The 16,680-nt window shown below is 41.4% G+C and overlaps 1 long non-coding RNA gene across 1 annotated transcript in view; it reads left to right on the forward strand.

Moving 5' to 3' along the window:
* Window positions 1–16,680, forward strand: part of LOC133563854 (uncharacterized) — a 178,897-nt gene that overhangs the window by 78,614 nt on the left and 83,603 nt on the right. Inside the window, exon 2 of the long non-coding RNA XR_009809139.1 lies at window positions 421–483. This is a non-coding gene — a long non-coding RNA (uncharacterized LOC133563854). The remainder of the gene's footprint in view (window positions 1–420; window positions 484–16,680) is intronic.

Here is a 16,680-nt window from a genome sequence, read left to right on the forward strand (position 1 = left end):
TTGAGTCTTTATTGGTAAGGTACAGCTACTGTGTATTATGCATTAATGACAGGAATGAATTGCTTAATTGGTTATTAGTATGTGGTTTATTACTAGGAAGTTAGTAGGCCATGAAAAGCCATGTTGTTTTTTTTGCTTTAATCCCCGGATTTATGTAAAAGACTGTTTTGACTCACCAGCTCAAATAAGTGTGTGATATAAAAGCGGCCAAAACTATAATGCATTAAATCATCATTGACAATGTGTACTTACTTAAATTTCCTCTTGTTTTCTTCCATTATTACTGCCAGTGAATTTCCTTACCATCTAATTTTATCCACATGTGACATCATTGCTTTTCTGCAACCCTTTTTTTAACGAGCACAAATGCCAATCCGAGGAACAAGTCTGAGTCTCTGTTTTTCTTCCTCTGTTTGACAGATTGTTGCAGGCCAGCCCAGCCCAGCAGGACCGTTTCCTCTGTTTTCAACCACTTCTAAGCAGGTGAGGAACTATGCCTTGTTTCACGCCGCTTGTTTTTGGAACTTTACGTTACAGCAAAGGTGGTTTATTCTTTCTGTAATCCTTTAAACCAGGGGTAGGGAACCTATGGCTCTAGAGCCAGATGTGGCTCTTTTGATGACTGCCTCTGGCTCTCGGATAAATCTAAGCTGACATTGCTTAACACGATAAGTAATGAATAATTCCACTTGTAATCACAGTGTTAAAAATAACGTTCAAAATATAAAACATTCTCATTCTTTTTTATGTTCAAGAATTTGCGCTAAACGTAAGAAGTAATTTATTTATTATTGGTTAGTGTTGGTTGGGCTTGTCCTCCTGGGGGTTCTTCAGACCTCCAAGCACCGACATGAGAGCCCTTTTCAGGGTTATATTATTGTTTTATTTTTCAACAAGTCTCTCAGTTGCTTTCCAGCAATTGTATTTTTTTCTCTGGCTCGCGCTCTGGCTCCAGCCTCCACCCCGTCTCTCCTCCTGGCTGCTGCTTATAACAGAGCGACAGGTGATTAGATAACAAGGCCCAGGTGGGGCATCGACGCGCCTGTCGCTGATTTCGAGGCCGGTCCTGGGACACCCAAGTTTGCTGCAGGCCCACAGGCCACGCCCCCACCACAGTTAGCTTCAGAATAACAATGCTATTACAAAGAATAAGAGACCTATTACTCTAGAAATGTTGGTTTTACTTAAAAATGCACGCGTTTAGTTGTTTTCAGTGTTATTAAATAATATATGGCTCTTACGGAAATACATTTTTAAATATTTGGCTTTCATGGCTCTCTCAGCCAAAAAGGTTCCTGACCCCAGCTTTAAACGTTCAAACTAATTTGCCGCAGAGAATGCTAAACCACTTTGTCTGGGGGGTTAACAAAAATCACATTTTGGATTGTAAAAAAAAATACAATCGAAATAAACATTACAAGTTGTACAGTTACACTTTACATGTTATTTATTTGCACAGATTATTCACCTGCAGTAGTTTGCATTAAACCAGGGGTGTCAAACATTCAGCCTTTGCTGAATATAAAAAAGAGGCAACATTTTTTAATGCAAGAAACTGCTGTTCTAAATGTGTCCACTGGATGTCACAATAGCAATTCTGTTAGGCAAGCACATGGTTAATAAGCAAGGGGTACACAGTAAAGGAGGACTGCGGCTCCTCCTCCTCGACCCACAAGACACCTAAAACCTGCCGCTTTATGTCTTCTGCTTCCAACATATCGTCGTGTGGCACCTTTGTTCCCCCCAAAAGTCTGTTAAACACGAGAAAAGTGAACTTAACCCTTTTGAAAAAGTTTTTACCTCTTTACTGTTTGTTGAGTTAGCACTGGACTGATATGTGGATGTGACGAAGGAGGTTAGTTTAGTTTTTTTTAAGGTTAATTTGATACCTAGAAGTAGGTGTTACGGCCACTCTGTCGTTCCGAAAAGGTTTCGAAAAAATAGAAATAAAGTTTGTAGGGTAGCCTTGAGGAGGAGGTTTTATGACGCACTAAATTCCTAATAAGCACTCGCGGAAGATACTTCCAGTTTCAAAATGTTAATTTATTTTCACAAACAAAAAATATTCACCGTGGTTGACTTTCTATATAATACAAAATAACTTATTTAGTGGTAGACAAATAATATCACTCCTCACTCCTTCAATATGATAGACAGACAAAGGCAGTGCCCAGTTGTGCTGTCCTCTTAATTATAGGAGGAGGGAGTGGCTCACCAGGAAGAAAACAATCAGTCAATCAATCATAATTCATCTAATACATCCAATAAATAATCAACAATGTCATTGGCATTATTTAATTAGATTGTCAAAACAATTCATAAATAAATAATATAAATAGGCTCCAACATCCCGGCCCCTAATTGTGTGCTTTAGTCAATCAATCAATGAATGTTTATTTATATAGCCCCAAATCACTAATGTCTCAAAGGACTGCACAAATCATTACGACTACGACATCCTCGGAAGAATCCACAAAAGGGCAAGGAAAACTCACACCCAGTGGGCAGGGGGAATTCACATCCAGTGGGACGCCAGTGACAATGCTGACTATGAGAAACCTTGGAGAGGACCTCAGATGTGGGCAACCCCCCCCCTCTAGGGGACCGAAAGCAATGGATGTCGAGTGGGTCTAACATGATACTGTGAAAGTTCAATCCATAGTGGCTCCAACACAGCCGCGAGAGTTCAGTTCTATTTGACACTTATTGAAATATCTTGTGTGACATCATGCACAAAAGTGCACTTTATTTGTTTTAAACTTTTGTAGTGGAGTTCTGTACAAAAAGTGCCCTTTAATTTTGTGTTGTTTTGATATGTCATCTTAGTGACATCATGCACTGATAGCTTGTTTTAAAATGTCTCTGACAGTCTTGCACTTTCTGTTTTGGAAATGACATGAATGTTTGTGCCACTGTTTAATAAATACAGTTTTGGTAAATTGACTTAATTGTGGTTTCCCTCTCTGCATGAAAGTTTAAAATGAGCATCTATTAATGCAGTATGAAGAAGAATGTTTTAATGTAGACACACAGAATCATCATACTGCTGTGATTATATGCATCAAGTGTTCATTCAAGGCTAAGGCTAAATATCGAGATATATATCGTGTATCGTGACATGACTTAAAAATATCGAGATATTAATAAAAGGCCATATCGCCCAGCCCTACCTAGAACACTTTACATGTTGTGTTTTTGTTCAATACCAGAAAGACTGTGGCTTGGTAAATACACTGAGACCAAGTCCAAGCTCATTGTGTTTTTGAAACTGCACCAATTTCCTCTGTCATGGTCCACGTCTTGGACCATGTCATATTCTGGTTTTGTTACCATCCTGTGTTGTATTCGACGTATTTGCTTCCCGGTGGCATTTCCTGTTTGGTTTCTGTTGTCATGGTTACTCATTTAGTGTCACCTATGTCTTGTTTGTCGTCACGCACCTGATTCGATGAATTATCTCCTTATTTAAGACCGCCCTTGTTTGACATTCGTTCTCGGACTGTAGTGACATCGCTCTTTCCGCATTGTGGCAGAGGTGGGTAGTAACGCGCTACATTTACTCCGTTACATCTACTTGAGTAACTTTTGGGATAAATTGTACTTCTAAGAGTAGTTTTTATGCAACATACTTTTACTTTTACTTGAGTATATTTATAGAGAAGAAACGCTACTTTTACTCCGCTCCATTTATCCACATTCAGCTCGTTACTCGCTACTTTTTTTTTTAATCGATCTGTTAATGTTTGTTTTGGTTTTGTCAGACACGCATTCAAAGTAGGGTCCGCGCATGCCTGCGTTTCACCAATCAAATGCAGTCACTGGTGACGTTGGACCAATCAAACGGAGCCAAGTGGTCACGTGACCGTCTCACGTTCAACCCGACTTAAACAAGTTGAAAAACTTATTGGGGTGTTAGCATTTAGTGGTCAATTGTACGGAATATGTACTGTACTGTGCAATCTACTAATAAAAGTTTCAATCAATCAAAAGTGTAAAGGAAAAAAGACACTTTTTATTTCAACCGTACTTCCCGTCAAAAGCCTAAAGGCTGATCGCCCAGTTCCTGTCTTCACAATAAAAGCGCCGCTCCATCGCGCCTGCGCTAACAAAATAAGAGTCTCCGAAAGCCAGCGCAAACAAACTAGCAAGCTACGGAGTTTGCCGCCAATGTATTTCTTGTAAAGTGTATAAAAACGAATATGGAAGCTGGACAAATAAGATGCCAAAAACCAACGACTTTCATGTGCTATTGGACAGAAAGGAGGAACTTTTTTTCTCCTCCATTTGAAAACGTGGACGTCTGATTCCAATCAATGCAAGTCATCAGAATCAGGTAATACACCAACTTATATTCTTGTCTTCATGAAAGATAGGAATCTCTATGTTAAACATGCATGTATATTCATTAAAACACCTTTAACATGTCAACAAAAACAGCAAAATAAATTCATATAAATTATATACTGTCTATATAGATGTATGTGTATATATATATATATATATATATATATATATATATATATATATATGATATGTGTGTATGTATATGTATATACATATACATACACTGTGTATGTATATGTATATATGAGGTAGATCACCTCGACTTGGTCATTAATTAAGTAATTGATTAACGTTGAAAAACTTATTGGGGTGTTACCATTTAGTGGTCAATTGTACAGAATATGTACTGTACTGTGCAATCTACTAATAAAAGTTTCAATCAATCAATGAATGCCTACTAAGCCTATGGTGCTACTAAGTTATTGTAGCTCAATGTGCCTTATTTTTATTTTTTATTTTAATGTATTATTATTTAATATATATTATTTTTTTAGTTGCTTAAGAGATATTCCTGGCTCTAAATTTGCTCATTGCTATTTTTATGTTTTTGTGCATTACTTGTTGCCGTAATCAATAAATAAACAGGTTGCTTATCAGTTACTCAGTACTTGAGTAGATTTTTCACAACATATTTTTTACTTTTACTCAAGTAAATATTTGGGTGACTACTCTAAAGTAACAGGACTCTTACTTGAGTACAATTTCTGGCTACTCTACCCACCTCTGCATTGTGGTAACTATCTTTTTTCACCCTATTAGCTTCCATGCTATTTTGTATGTTTACTTGTCCCTAGTTTACGTACTAGCGCTTTCTGTTCATTTTAGCTTCCACGCTAGTTCTGTTTGATTTGTCTTTAGTGCCTTGGGCAAGTGTTTTTTTGTTCGTAGCTTGTTTTGTAATATCAATAAATCATTATCCTTACCCTCACGCTGTGTCCCATCCATAGCTGCACCCACGAGAGTACAACTTTTCACCACGATGCCAGCCAAACGTCACATCCTCAGCATTTTCAACATCATTTGAAGAGTTTTGTCCAGAGGATTATTGGTGATTTTTACCTTTTCATGATGTGCTTGTTTCTTTTTTTGGCCAATGTAAAAAAAATTAAAAAAAACAACCTGAATGTTACGTCTGTTTGGCATCGTGGTGCCGGGTTTGATTCCCTCGTGGATGCGTCAACAAGTGAACACAGCAGAGGTAAGATATGAACAATTTATTTAACGAAAAGGATCTATGAAACAAAACACTGGTGCTAGTGAAAAGGCAAACCAAAGACGCTAGCATAAAAGCTAGGATATACAACAATGAGAACTAAAACTGGCACGTAGGCACATAGAGTAAAAGAAAACATACAGCATGAGAGCTGGAATGAACAAATGGCTTAGTGTGAAAAGCTAGCGAGAATGTACATACGTGACAGAGTGCAGGCGTTACTCGTTGCGTGAAAGCAAATTAGAGTCCCAGGCAGAAGAATGAAAGGAAGGCTTATAAAGGGAAGGTGATTAACAGAGAACAGGTGTGCAGGAACCGGGAGTAACAGCTGAAACTAATAAGTAACCATGGTGATGGACGAAACGGGAAATAAACGGATCAAACGGAGAATAAGAACATCCATCCATCCTCTTCCGCTTATCCGAGGTCGGGTCGCGGGGGCAACAGCCTAAGCAGGGAAACCCAGACTTCCCTCTCTCCAGCCACTTCGTCTAGCTCTTCCCGGGGGATCCCGAGGCGTTCCCAAGCCAGCCAGGAGACATAGTCTTCCCAACGTGTCCTGGGTCTTCCCCTTGGCCTCCTACCGGTTGGACGTGCCCTAAACACCTCCCTAGTGAGGCGTTCGGGTGGCATCCTGACCAGATGCCCGAACCACCTCATCTGGCTCCTCTCGATGTGGAGGAGCAGCGGCTTTACTTTGAGTTCCTCCCGGATGGCAGAGCTTCTCACCCTATCTCTAAGGGAGAGACCCGCCACACGGCGGAGGAAACTCATTTCGGCCGCTTGTACCCGTGATCTTATCCTTTCGGTCATGACCCAAAGCTCATGACCATAGGTGAGGATGGGAACGTAGATCGAGCGGTATATTGAGAGCTTTGCCTTCTGGCTCAGCTCCTTCTTCACCACAACGGATCGGTACAACGTCCGCATTACTGAAGACGCCGCACCGATCCGCCTGTCGATCTCACGATCCACTCTTCCCCCACTCGTGAACAAGACTTCTAGGTACTTGAACTCCTCCACTTGGGGCAGGGTCTCCTCCCCAACCCGGAGATGGCATTCTACCCTTTTCCGGGCGAGAACCATGGACTCGGACTTGGAGGTGCTGATTCTCATTCCGGTCGCTTCACCCTCGGCTGCGAACCGATCCAGTGAGAGCTGAAGATCCCGGTCAGATGAAGCCATCAGGACCACATCATCTGCAAAAAGCAGAGACCTAATCCTGCGGCCACCAAACCGGAACCCCTCAACGCCTTGACTGCGCCTAGAAATTCTGTCCATAAAAGTTATGAACAGAATCGGTGACAAAGGGCAGCCTTGGCGGAGTCCAACCCTCACTGGAAATGTGTTCGACTTACTGCCGGCAATGTGGACCAAGCTCTGGCACTGATCATACAGGGAGCGGACCGCCACAATCAGACAGTCCGATACCCCATACTCTCTGAGCACTCCCCACAGGACTTCCCGAGGGACACGGTCGAATGCCTTCTCCAAGTCCACAAAGCACATGTAGACTGGTTGGGCAAACTCCCATGCACCCTCAAGAACCCTGCCGAGAGTATAGAGCTGGTCCACAGTTCCCCGACCAGGACGAAAACCACACTGTTCCTCCTGAATCCGAGGTTCGACTATCCGGCGTAGCCTCCTCTCCAGTACACCTGAATAAACCTTACCGGGAAGGCTGAGGATAAGAATAAGAACAAAGATGGAAAAATAAACAATAATATGCGAAGATCCGAGTCACGGATCGCAACACTGAAGTTGTCTTTATTTTTAAGATATCATGCCATGATTTCACTATTTGGGAATCGAATTAATTTGACACCCCTGCATTAAACCAATAAGACACTTAAAAAAAATGTTGTTTTTTAAATGTACTGCTCATTTAAATACTGTACATTTTTAAATTAAATACAATTTTGGGGTGGTCTAATTCAATATGTAACCATTTATACAAATGCATATTAAAAGCCACAATATAATCACACACATTCAATGAGGGGTGTTTCCTAGTTTGGTGTTTGCTCTTACTGTAAGTCTTATATAATAAACAATAGACATTCCAGGAAGTGCACCCCTGCGACTTTATTAAAAAAGCCTGTTCTGTTTTGAGTATACTTCCTGGAAATGACTGCTTGCTCACACAAACACTGTTTAAAAAACAAAAAAACAACAACAAAAAAACATGCAATGCCTGCATTATTAGTATACACACCAGGGATCAAAGTCGTCATTTTTTTCAAACTTCTGATCCCTTTGGAAATACTTCTCCGTGTTTGCGAGGATTTTGAAAAATAGTTTTTTTGAAATTGAAAACAAACAAACCAAAAATATTATGCTTTGAATTGTTTTTTGAAAGCATCTTTTGATGGATGTGTTTTTGTTAACAAACAGCAGACCACACTGTCGACATGTCAAACCAACCTTTTTGAAGTCTAACCGGGAGCCAAACGGTCATTTATCAACTTAGATCAGGGGTCACCAAGGACCAGATGAGTCGCCCGCTGGCCTGTTCTAAAAATAGCTCAAATAGCAGCACTTACCAGTGAGCTGCCTCTATTTTTTTTTTTATTTATTTTTTTTTTTTACTAGCAAGCTGGTGTCGCTTTGCTTGGCATTTTTAATTCTAAGAGAGACAAAACTCAAATGGAATTTGAAAATCCAAGAAAATATTTTAAAGACTTGGTCTTCACTTGTTTAAATAAATTGATTTATTTCTATACTTTGCTTCAGAAAGACAATTTTAGAGAAAAAAATCCATCCATCCATCCATCCATTTTCTACCGCTTATTCCCTTTCGGGGTCGCGGGGGGCGCTGGCGCCTATCTCAGTTACAGTCGGGCGGAAGGCGGGGTACACCCTGGACAAGTCGCCACCTCATCGCAGGGCCAACACAGATAGACAGACAACATTCACACTCACATTCACACACCCCTTAAAAATTATTTTAGGATTTTTAAACACCTTTTTACCTTTTAAATTCCTTCCTCTTTTTTCCTGACAATTTAAATCAATGTTCAAGTCATTTTTTTTATTATTGTAAATAATAATAAATACATTTTAATTTAATTCTTCATTTTGGCTTCTGTTTTTTCCGACGAAGAATATTTGTGAAATATTTCTTTAAACGTATTATGATTAAAATTCTGAAAATATATTCTGGCAAATCTAGACAATATATAGAATCAAATTTAAATCTTACTTCAAAGTCATTTGAATTTCTTTAAAAAATGTTCTGGAAAATATAGAATAAATAATGACTTGTCTTTGTTAGAAATATAGCTTGATCCAATTTGTTATATATTCTAACAAAGTGCAGATTGGATTTTAACCTATTTAAAACATGTCATCAAAATTCTAAAATTAATCTTAATCAGGAAAAATTACTAATGATGTTCCATAAATTCTATTTTAAATTTTTTCAAAAAGATTCAAATTAGCTAGTTTTTCTTTTCTCTTTTTGGTAGAATTTTGAATTTTAAAGAGTCAAAATTGAAAATAAACCATGTTTCAAAATTTGATTGTGTTTTTTTTCGTTTTTTTTTTCTCTTTTAAACCGTTCAATTATGTGTTTTTTTTCATCATTTATTCTCTACAAAAAAACTTCCGTAAAAGGAAAAAAATGTACGACGGAATGACAGACAGAAATACCCATTTTATATATATATATATATATATATATATATATATATATATATATATATATATATATATATATATATATATATATATATATATATATAGATTTATTTATTAAAGGTAAATTGAGCAAATTGTCTATTTCTGGCAATGTATTTAAGTGTGTATCAAACTGGTAGCCCTTCGCATTAATCAGTACCCAAGAAGTAGCTCTTGGTGTGGTTTAAGGTGCGGTTTATCACTAAAATGTTCGTGTGCTAATGCAGTATTAATAATACAAACCATAGAAATACCGTACTACTAAGTTTTAATATTTAGCCACTAGTTTGTCATTCAAACCACTTCCCGGTCGTCCCTCGTTTATCACGACCATTTAGTTCGAGTGAAGTGAATTATATTTATATAGCGCTTTTCTCTAGTGACTCAAAGCACTTTACATAGTGAAACCCAATATCTAAGTTACATTTAAACCAGTATGGGTGGCACTGGGAGCAGGTGGATAAAGTGTCTTGCCCAAGGACACAACGGCAGTGACTAGGATTGGCGAAAGCGGGACTCGAACCTGGAACCCTCAAGTTGCTGGCACGGCCACTCTACCAACCGAGCTATTCCGCCCCATAGCCCTGAATACATTTCTGAAAAGTGGGATCATTTTTAGTACTATATTTCCTTGAATTGCCGCCGGGGCTCTAATTAATTTAAAACCTCTCCTCACTCCTGCGCTTACCAAAGGCATGCAGTAAAAATTTAAGTGTGATGTAAACTTGGACCTTAAATCCTACTGAATAGCTCTTAACCTTCTTCCCTTTATGCGATTTCAAATGACCGGTATTGAAATCCACCTCCTCCATTTTGAAAACGATGACAGGGGAAGTGTCACTCGTGACGTCACGAGTTCGACCAGGCGGTAATACTAAGCATGCGCTAATTATTTTGGGAAGAGAGTTTGACCCGGCAGTAATTTAAGGCAGGCGCATACTATATCAATCAATCAATCAATGTTTATTTATATAACCCCAAATCACAAATGTCTCAAAGGACTGCACAAATCATTACGACTACAACATCCTCGGAAGAACCCACAAAAGGGCAAGGAAAACTCACACCCAGTGGGCAGGGAGAATTCACATCCAGTGGGACGCCAGTGACAATGCTGACTATGAGAAACCTTGGAGAGGACCTCAGATGTGGGCAACCCCCCCCTCTAGGGGACCGAAAGCAATGGATGTCGAGCGGGTCTAACATGATACTGTGAAAGTTCAATCCATAGTGGCTCCAACACAGCCGCGAGAGTTCAGTTCAAGCGGATCCAAGACAGCAGCGAGAGTCCCGTCCACAGGAAACCATCTCAAGCGGAGGCGGATCAGCAGCGTAGAGATGTCCCCAACCGATACAGGCGAGCGGTCCATCCTGGGTCCCGACGAGCGGTCCATCCTGGGTCTCGACTCTGGACAGCCAGTACTTCATCCATGGTCATCGGACCGGACCCCCTCCACATAGGAGAAAGAAAAGAAGCGGCAGATCAACTGGTCTAAAAAGGAGGTCTATTTAAAGGTTAGAGTATACAGATGAGTTTTAAGGTGAGACTTTAATGCTTCTACTGAGGTAGCATCTCGAACTGTTACCGGGAGGGCATTCCAGAGTACTGGAGCCCGAAAGGAAAATGCTCTATAGCCCGCAGACTTTTTTTGGGCTCTAGGAATCACTAATAAGCCGGAGTCTTTTGAACGCAGATTTCTTGCCGGGACATATGGTACAATACAATCGGCAAGATAGGCCGGAGCTAGACCGTGTAGTATTTTATACGTAAGTAGTAAAACCTTAAAGTCACATCTTAAGTGCACAGGAAGCCAGTGCAGGTGAGCCAGTACAGGCGTAATGTGATCAAACTTTCTTGTTCTTGTCAAAAGTCTAGCAGCCGCATTTTGTACCAACTGTAATCCAAGGAAATACGGTATATTAACGGCAATCCAAGGCAATAGAAGATTAAAATAAAATTAAAAAATCGGTCTTAGCCTAGGCCCTGGAGTGGGGGTGCAGCCTGAGGCCAAGGGAAAAAAAAAAAAAGAAAAAAACAACAACAACTCATAGCCATAGAACACATCCCTCTTCCATGTGTGTAAGAGGGCAACATCAAACATCAAAGAACACAGAGGACATTAAAGACATTAAAGCAGCAGATACAACCAGACACTTCTACATACAGCTATGAATAGAAAGTTGAATAAAAAGTCATTTATGGTGATTTAACCCCCAATTCTCATCTTAAAACTCATCTGTATACTCTAGCCTTTAAATAGACCTCCTTTTTAGACCAGTTGATCTGCCGCTTCTTTTCTTTCTCCTATGTCCCCCCCTCCCTTGTGGAGGGGGTCCGGTCCGATGACCATGGATGAAGTACTGACTGTCCAGAGTCGAGACCCAGGATGGACCGCTCGCCTGTATCGGTTGGGGACATCTCTACGCTGCTGATCCGCTTGAGATGGTTTCCTGTGGACGGGACTCTCACTGCTGTCTTGGAGCCACTATGGATTGAACTTTCACAGTATCATGTTAGACCCGCTCGACATCCATTGCTTTCGGTCCCCTAGAAGGGGGGGGTTGCCCACATCTGAGGTCCTCTCCAAGGTTTCTCATAGTCAGCATTGTCACTGGCGTCCCACTGGATGTGAATTCTCCCTGCCCACTGGGTGTGAGTTTTCCTTGCCCTTTTGTGGGTTCTTCCGAGGATGTTGTAGTCGTAATGATTTGTGCAGTCCTTTGAGACATTTGTGATTTGGGGCTATATAAATAAACATTGATTGATTGATTGATTGAATTCCAACCCTTGATGCTGAGTGCCAAGCAGGGAGGTAATGAGTCCCATTTTTTTTTTATAGTCTTCGGTATGACTCGGCCGGGGGTTTGAACTCACAAGGAAACTCATCCCGCGGGCCGGATAAAACCTGTTCGCGGGCCTGAGGTTTATTTTTTGCATGACTAATCATGAAAAAATACTTATACTGTCAACTTTACACTTTTTCCAGCCAATATTGCCTAGAGTGTGTTCTACTGTAGATCAGAGTATTCATCGGTTCAATGGAGGATCCTCTTTATTAATCACCTGGGAACACTTTGTCACATCCTGGGTATTTCATCTTAGTTAGAACTGAGGCCTAGGAAGGCCGAAGCCACATTTGCAACTACGACAATAAGCAGTGTCATTAGCATTCTTTGTTAGCATCGCGTGTCTTTCCTCACCGCTCATGCCAAAGTCTCACCAATGTCATGTGGAACTGATTATGTCGAAGATGAAGTGACCCAACATGGAGTAGAGTCCCTTTATTGTCCTTGTCATCGTAGCAAACAACAAAATGAAGTGACATGTATCAGTGCAATGACATTAAAAAAAAAAAATCCCCGCATCTGTTGTGCAGGACTAGATGTTATAATCCCGGCCTATTGCATACTAGAGACTGTTATGCGACTCTGTGGGATGGTCAAGTGAGTGAAGGCATCCTCTGGGAATATAAAGATGTAAATAGTCATAAAAATTCTTAAAAATAATATGCATTCTTCCACTTATCTGAGGTCGGGTCGCGGGGGCAACAGCCTAAGCAGGGAAGCCCAGATTTCCCTCTCCCCAGCCACTTCGTCTAGCTCTTCCCGGGGGATCCCGAGGCGTTCCCACGCCAGCCGGGAGACATAGTCTTCCCAACGTGTCCTGGGTCTTCCCCGTGGCCTCTTACCGGTTGGATGTCAGGATTTAAAACTTCAGTCTTATGCCTTTTTAATTTCTGGAACAGTCTTACAGAAGAGTGGATCGTGAGATCGACAGGCGGATCGGTGCGGCGTCTTCAGTAATGCGGACGCTGTATCGATCCGTTGTGGTGAAGAAGGAGCTGAGCCGGAAGGCAAAGCTCTCAATTTACCGTTCGATCTACGTTCCCATTCTCACCTATGGTCATGAACTTTGGGTTCTACCCGAAAGGACAAGATCACGGGTACAAGCGGCCGAAATGAGTTTCCTCCGCCGGGTGTCGGGGCTCTCCCTTAGAGATAGGGTGAGAAGCTCTGCCATCCGGGAGGAACTCAAAGTAAAGCCGCTGCTCCTTCACATGGAGAGGAGCCAGATGAGGTGGTTCGGGCATCTGGTCAGGATGCCACCCGAACGCCTCCCTAGGGAGGTGTTTAGGGCACGTCCAACCGGTAGGAGGCCACGGGGAAGACCCAGGACACGTTGGGAAGATTATGTTTCCCGGCTGGCCTGGGAACGCCTCGGGATCCCCCGGGAAGAGCTAGACGAAGTGGCTGGGGAGAGTGAAGTCTGGGTTTGCCTGCTTAGGCTGTTGCCCCCGCGACCCGACCTCGGATTAGCGGAAGAAGATGGATGGATGGAGTCTTACAGAAGATGTGAAACGGCCCTCAAATTTGGCGATATTCAAATCCAGGCTAAAAGCACTTCTGTTTAGATGTGCACAACATGATTAAAAGCCCTGGCTTGTGGAATTAAACCATGCAGACACAAATAGTTATCCATGTATGTGGACTACTTAAAAGTGGCCCTTGATCAAGTCACACTTTATTTTCCAAAGAGGAAAAAAAAAATTGATCCATGATGTAGGCCAGGGGTCGGGAACCTTTTTTGGCTGAGAGAGCCATGAAAGCCAAATATTTCAAAATGTATTTTCGTGAGACCCATATCATATTTTTAACAATGAATACAACTAAATGCATGCATTTTTAGGTAAGACCAACATTTTTTGAGTATAATAAGTCTCTTATTCTTTTTAATAACATTGTTATTCTGAAGCTAATCAATAATAAATCAAATCGTCTGTTGATCATGTTTTTGTTTGGCCATGTGCTGTTTGTCCTTTGGACTCTTTAAGTTCCTGTTTTTTTCCACTCCCTTGTCTGGTTTCCTTGGTTACTCATTTTGTCCACCTGTCTCTGGTGGACAAAATGCCCGCTCACCTGCTTCCTGAGCACTAATCAGAGGCAGTATTTAAGCTCGTCTTTGCCAGTCAGTCGCCCTGGCGTCAATGTGATCTTTTCTTGCTCTGTGCTGACTAGTTTCATGCCTTGCCATAGTTTCGTGCTTCATGCCATGCCAAGTAAGTTTTGTTTGATTTATTTTCATAGTCTGTTTATGCGTTAGCTTTCTTCCTTAGCCCAAGTTATGCCTCCGCTGTGAGCGATTTTTGTTTGTATCTTTTTTTTAGTTTAAATTAAGTCATGTTTTTACCTAAATGCCATGTCCCGAGTAGTCCGTCTGCCTTGCATAAAATACGTCTTACCATTAATGCGACTTCTTGAACAGGTGCGGTAGGAAACGGATGGATGGATTTAAATGCATGAGAATGTTTTATATTTTGAACGTTATTTTTAGCACTGTGAATTCTAGCGGAATTATTCATAATTATCGTGTTAAGCAATGTCAGCTAAGATTTATCCGAGAGCCAGATGCAGTCATCAAAAGAGCCACATCTGGCTCTAGAGCCATAGGTTCCCTACCCCTGATCTAGGCCTTGGCAATGGTCTGCACGGCAACTTATTACTTGTTTTGTGGGCTCCATGGGGGTTACTTGATGATGCTCAAGGCCACATGGAACATTCTACACAAGGTTTAATTAACACACCATGAGGGGTCTACTTGATCCTGACCAGCAATTGTGAAATGTCTCTTGGCGCTGACAACATAACTGGTATGACTCAAGGTCTTTTCTGCCTGGAGTGAACAGGCTACTGTTACTGATTAGTGCCATTTAATAAGTTTGTGTCCGACTCTGCTTGTCTGTAGTCACTATATCGTTGTTTGCTTTGTTCTAAGAGCAGACATTGATGATGTCGGACAGTGTTAACGGGCGTCTGCCAAGTAAGCCGTCCTCGAGCTGTGCTTATAGATTGTTGCACTTCACTTCAGTGGTAGCAACATCTGGGTTCTCCACGAGAGCCGAACAATAAAGACATCTTTCATTGAATCGGGACATGCTGGGCAGACCCGCTCCAGAGGAAAATAACTACTAAAGGTTGCCAGTATAAATTTTCATGATGCTTTTTACTTTTACCCAACTCTCTCCTTTGAGTCACACATTAAAAGCGTTACTAAAACGGCCTTCTTTCATCTCCGTAATATCGCTAAAATTCGCTCCATTTTGTCCACTAAAGACGCCGAGATCATTATCCATGCGTTTGTTACGTCTCATCTCGATTACTGTAACGTATTATTTTCGGGTCTCCCCATGTCTAGCATTAAAAGATTACAGTTGGTACAAAATGTGGCTGCTAGACTTTTGACAAGAACAAGAAAGTTTGATCACATTACACCTGTACTGGCTCACCTGCACTGGCTTCCTGTGCACTTAAGATGTGACTTTAAGGTTTTACTACTTACGTATAAAATACTACACGGTCTAGCTCCATCCTATCTTGCCGATTGTATTGTACCGTATGTCCCGGCAAGAAATCTGCGTTCAAAAGACTCCGGCTTATTAGTGATTCCTAGAGCCCAAAAAAAGTCTGCGGGCTATAGAGCGTTTTCCGTTCGGGCTCCAGTACTCTGGAATGCCCTCCCGGTAACAGTTCGAGATGCTACCTCAGTAGAAGCATTTAAGTCTCATCTTAAAACTCATTTGTATACTCTAGCCTTTAAATAGACCTCCTTTTTAGACCAGTTGATCTGCCGCTTCTTTTCTTTCTCCTATGTCCCCCCCTCCCTTGTGGAGGGGGTCCGGTCCGATGACCATGGATGAAGTACTGACTGTCCAGAGTCGAGACCCAGGATGGACCGCTCGTCGGGACCCAGGATGGACCGCTCGCCTGTATCGGTTGGGGACATCTCTACGCTGCTGATCCGCTTCAGATGGTTTCCTGTGGACGGGACTCTCGCTGCTGTCTTGGAGCCACTATGGATTGAACTTTCACAGTATCATGTTGGACCCACTCGACATCCATTGCTTTCGGTCCCCTAGAGGGGGGGGGGGGGGGTTGCCCACATCTGAGGTCCTCTCCAAGGTTTCTCATAGTCAGCATTGTCGCTGGCGTCCCACTGGATGTGAATTCTCCCTGCCCACTGGGTGTGAGTTTTCCTTGCCCTTTTGTGGGTTCTTCCGAGGATGTTGTAGTCGTAATGATTTGTGCAGTCCTTTGAGACATTTGTGATTTGGGGCTATATAAATAAACATTGATTGATTGATTGATTGACTTTTAAGTTATGCTTTTTTTTTTGTTTATTTCTTGAATGATTCACTCGCGTCTGCTTTTTACATTGACGGAGAATTGCCTCGCTGTGATTGGCTGGCTGCCAGTCTAGGGCGTGTCCTGCCTCTGGCATGAGGTTAGCTGGGATAGTTCACAGTTGACCCGTGTGTAGAAATCTTTATTCATAATTGAATCACTTGTTTATTTTTCAACAAGTGTTAAGTTTTTTTTATATATATTTTTCCAAATAGTTCAAGAAAGACCACTACAAATGAGCAATATTTTGCTTTGTTATACAATTT

Source organism: Nerophis ophidion, linkage group LG12, assembly GCF_033978795.1.
Source record: "Nerophis ophidion isolate RoL-2023_Sa linkage group LG12, RoL_Noph_v1.0, whole genome shotgun sequence".
Classification (NCBI taxonomy): domain Eukaryota; kingdom Metazoa; phylum Chordata; class Actinopteri; order Syngnathiformes; family Syngnathidae; genus Nerophis; species Nerophis ophidion.